The sequence below is a fragment of the Fukomys damarensis genome, unplaced genomic scaffold, assembly GCF_012274545.1.
Source record: "Fukomys damarensis isolate Sample0158 unplaced genomic scaffold, DMR_v1.0_HiC HiC_scaffold_20, whole genome shotgun sequence".
In the NCBI taxonomy this organism is placed as follows: Eukaryota; Metazoa; Chordata; class Mammalia; order Rodentia; family Bathyergidae; genus Fukomys; species Fukomys damarensis.
Genome location: NW_022900932.1, coordinates 13,813,895 through 13,818,947, shown reverse-complemented (window position 1 = coordinate 13,818,947; position 5,053 = coordinate 13,813,895). Strand labels below are relative to the sequence as shown.

Here is a 5,053-nt window from a genome sequence, read left to right as displayed (position 1 = left end):
TTTCATAAACTGGAGCTTAAAAGTACAGATAATGTGGTGTGAATAGAAACAAGCACCACTAAGACAGTCTACTTAAAAGACAAATTATTTTCCTGCAAAGTAAATAACAAGAAAAAATATTGTACATTCAGTTTCCACTTAATAAATGGAAGAATGTCTTTACAGGTGTGTTAACAAGTGAGCGCCTCCTCATTATTTAAGTCAAATCACAAAAAGCATTCTACCTGTTAAAAAAATCTCAACATCCTCTATTGTAGACTCAAAGAATCAAGTATTGCATGTAAGTATAACTTCAAAAAAGGCAATTATGAAATGGTTAATTCTATCGAGGCTGGCAATGAGTTTTTCCAGGTACTAAATGGTAACATGAGCAGAATACATAGCTGAAAAGTGAGGTCAGACCCACTCTTCATACTTCCAAAGATGACTGATGCACTCAAAACCTGCAAATTGGTACTGATCAATGTTCCTCGCAATGTCACTGTCATGGGGTGAGAGGCACAGGTTCATTAGTAAACTGAGGATCAAAGTTGTCCACACCAAATTCCCCAGAAATATTTGGTTTAAAGGGAGAAACCATCTGCTTTCGCTCCATTGCGTCCATTTGAAAGGACGGATGCTTCTGAACTCCAGCAAATCCCCTTTGAGGATAATGGTTCCTTTGGGTTCCTTCTCAGAAAACTCTCCAGGACACTTGCAGCTTTTACAGCCAGGCAATGTGGTATGTGAATTTTTCTTTTTAAAATAACTTGCAAGTGGTAATCGATTGAGTTTCCTAAAGGTTAGCAAAGCTCTCAACAAGATGAAGTAGAGACTCTCTGAGCAACATCGCAAACATCAGTACTCCCAGCGTCCACCAGTCCACATGGAAACCGTAGTCTTCTTTTATAATTTCTGGAGCCAGGTAATTAGAAAGTGGTGATTGTATCTCCTGGCTGTAAGCCTTCCTTACACACCCAATAGTCAGTGAACTTAATGTGCCCTTCTGAGTCCAGTAATAAAGTGTCCAATTTCAAATTTCTGTAAAGCATCCCTCTCAACTACATTATGATAACGAAGGCAGTAATCTGCAAAGCAAATTCATAAAGTAAATGTAACAGTACTGAACAAATATAGTACTTGATATTTAATCCAGTATAAATGATCTGACCACAGGCTTTATTTTATTTTATTATTTTATGCCAAATAAATTATTTCCTAGATGCCAACCATTCTGACTGTAAACTGCCTTGTTCTACTAGAGAGTATTTTGAGAGAACTTCTATATAATATGAAAAGAAATGGTTTGCAAAAAATAGAACATAGTTAAAAACATATTTGTAATGCAATTCTGCATAAAATATACACAGTAAATCTGACTACTTAAAAAAATCTAAAAACAAAAGACCATCCTAAATAAGGGTTAAAACCTCATCAGAGAAAAATGCTTGTCAATTGTATGCCATTGGTAGAAAATGGATAAGATTTTGTTGATAAAACTGATAAGATTTTGTTGGGGGGAACAGAGAACATACCTAATGAAGTCATTCATTTAAAATCTATTAAAAATGTTCATGAGATTGTAACTGGCTGCTTAATATGAATATAGCTTCTGTTGTTTCTCAAAATGAGGTCCAAAGGCCCAAAGGATTTCTAATGTGGGCCCAGCAATATATATTATAAATAAACTCCCTATGTGATTATTCTGCATACTGAAATGCCCTATGGGAAAGAGCAACACTTAAAGATCATGAATATAAATATATTTCTGACATGTCAGAATTCTAAGTTTATGCTGTGAATACTGCTTTTTGTTTTAAAACAAGTTCCAGGAATTAGAAGAAACACAAGTACCTCTCAAATAAACATGTGAATGTATATAAACATTTTCTTCTGAGGTTTTCATTACTTTCAGACTTAATTATTTGAAGAAAAGACAACACATGACTACAAGCTTTAGAAAAGTTACAGTTCTAATGAAATGGAGCATCCAAAAGGAGATGAAAAGGTAATTTATTAAATGCCTAAAATTTTTAAATCACTCTAAATTTAAAACTAGATAGCTCCCCTAAAATTAAATTTTACCGAGATTGTGCCATTGTAACTTAGATGATCACAGTTACTTTCTTTACAAGTCCTTTGCATAAAAATGGTGCTACAATAAACAAAAGAATGCTACATCCAACAATTATTTAAATTTGCTAACAACTGATTTTAATAAAAATAGTCTGAACAACTCTTCTCCTAAAATGAATTCCACTATATTTCATTTGTTATTGTACTAAAGAGAAAACTTAATTAAGGAGCTCGAATTATAATATATGTGCTTTCTGTAGATTTATTCAAAATTGTTATTATTTTTTGGATTTCCCTGAAGAGTACATAAACTGGAGCTTTTTTTTTTTTTCATAAACTGGAGCTTAAAAGTACAGATAATGTGGTGTGAATAGAAACAAGCACCACTAAGACAGTCTACTTAAAAGACAAATTATTTTCCTGCAAAGTAAATAACAAGAAAAAATATTGTACATTCAGTTTCCACTTAATAAATGGAAGAATGTCTTTACAGGTGTGTTAACAAGTGAGCGCCTCCTCATTATTTAAGTCAAATCACAAAAAGCATTCTACCTGTTAAAAAAATCTCAACATCCTCTATTGTAGACTCAAAGAATCAAGTATTGCATGTAAGTATAACTTCAAAAAAGGCAATTATGAAATGGTTAATTCTATCGAGGCTGGCAATGAGTTTTTCCAGGTACTAAATGGTAACATGAGCAGAATACATAGCTGAAAAGTGAGGTCAGACCCACTCTTCATACTTCCAAAGATGACTGATGCACTCAAAACCTGCAAATTGGTACTGATCAATGTTCCTCGCAATGTCACTGTCATGGGGTGAGAGGCACAGGTTCATTAGTAAACTGAGGATCAAAGTTGTCCACACCAAATTCCCCAGAAATATTTGGTTTAAAGGGAGAAACCATCTGCTTTCGCTCCATTGCGTCCATTTGAAAGGACGGATGCTTCTGAACTCCAGCAAATCCCCTTTGAGGATAATGGTTCCTTTGGGTTCCTTCTCAGAAAACTCTCCAGGACACTTGCAGCTTTTACAGCCAGGCAATGTGGTATGTGAATTTTTCTTTTTAAAATAACTTGCAAGTGGTAATCGATTGAGTTTCCTAAAGGTTAGCAAAGCTCTCAACAAGATGAAGTAGAGACTCTCTGAGCAACATCGCAAACATCAGTACTCCCAGCGTCCACCAGTCCACATGGAAACCGTAGTCTTCTTTTATAATTTCTGGAGCCAGGTAATTAGAAAGTGGTGATTGTATCTCCTGGCTGTAAGCCTTCCTTACACACCCAATAGTCAGTGAACTTAATGTGCCCTTCTGAGTCCAGTAATAAAGTGTCCAATTTCAAATTTCTGTAAAGCATCCCTCTCTCATGAAGATAATGAGTGCTGAACTGATTTCTGCAGAGTAAAACCTGGCATGTTCTTCAGGAAGTGTTCTTTGTTGCTGCATATGAAACAGTAGATCTCCATTTACATAATCTAGAACAAAGAACAGTCTGCTTTCTGTCTGGAAGCAAGAATGCAGTCCAACAAGAAAAGGATGATTAGATGCCTTTTCCAAAACATGCTTCTCTGTCTGTACTTGATCAGTGTTGAAAAGCTCTTTTTTCACAACTTTCATTGCATAAATATGATTTTTAAAAAAATTGAACCAACAGTCCTTTTGCATAACTTCCTCTCCCTGGACCAAATCGAAGTCCTGAAGACCTAAACTGGATGAGGCTTTGCCACTTTCCCTGACATTCATTGCCTCATTCTCTTCATCAGCTTGTTCCAAACCCTCATGACTTGAAGGATTATATGGATTTACCGTCTGTGGAGGGTCTGAAGCCATGGGTGATCCACTGGCATCATAGGTTCCGGTGGCAAAGAATGCTGCCCACATTCAACTGTAACGAGTTTGTGGCACTTCTTATGGGCCAGGAGTTTACAGCTGATGAATTTATATATCTGGTGTCGAAGTCCCTCTCTATGGTCTGTGCAGATGGCACAACGAACATGCCTACTGAAACATTTGAAAAGCATGGCCGTTTGCACAATAAAACTTTCTGCAAAATGCCGCTCCTCTGCGGTAGATGGATTTATCTTCTGGAGAAGGCATTTTAGGATGTTCTTGCACACAAGGTGATGTATGAAGTAAGCGATCAGAATCCTTGATTAGCTCAGAAAGCCCAAAGGCTTCTTCTAACTCCAACTGAGATGATGCAGTATTCGAGTCTCCTTCCACATCTACCAATTTCATGGTGAAAAGCTGCTCATGGTCAAAAGAACACGTGTCGAACTTTATTGCAAAGGCCCTCAAAGGAGATGGAAGTCTGAAAACGTGTTGTCGTGATGTCTCTTCCCATAATCAGGGCCTGTCAGGTGAAGGTGTGGGTTGTGGAGGTGCTTAGGAAGAAGGGACCAAAGAAAGGTCTTCTGCCCAGGAAAACTGGCAGGAAGGGTTCTCTGAGCGAGGGTGGCCTGACTGCATGCACCAACCACACTGGTTGGACTTCCACAAGGCTCCCTACAAAGTTATTTCCAAAAGTGGTGGTCAGGCCTGGGTGGTTGTACCCTAGACTTCTCAGCATCTCTCAGAAGTTGGTGACTGTGACTTTGGTCTCCCACCCTGGACTTCTTTGACTTTCTAGGTTTTTTTGTGCCTGGCTCTGGGGAGACCTGCCCACAGCTACTGGTTGTTTCTGGGCCTGGTGAAACTTTCCCTGGGCTCTTTCCAGATTTTGGGCCATTGGTATTTGGGCAGAGGGAGACTTTGCTTGGGCACCTTGCTTTTTCTAGGTCAGTGGTTGTCAGTCCTGGGGAGACTTTCCCTAGGGTGTCTGCGATAGGGGAGTGGCTGCTGCAAAAAAAAAAGGTCATGTCGGGGTTCTACAACCTGAGCCCTCTATCTCATAAGAAGAACTGATGGCCCATCTTTCCCTTCATACTAAATAAATCAGTGGCCACTTACTTATTTTTATCTGTGCATGTTTCTATACATCTTTTAATCTAAAATCT

The 5,053-nt window shown here is 38.1% G+C and overlaps 1 pseudogene; it reads right to left on the bottom strand.

The window, feature by feature from the left end:
- Positions 1-396: 396 nt before the first annotated feature.
- On the bottom strand, positions 397-3,887 carry LOC104850980 (annotated as a pseudogene).
- Positions 3,888-5,053: the final 1,166 nt, after the last annotated feature.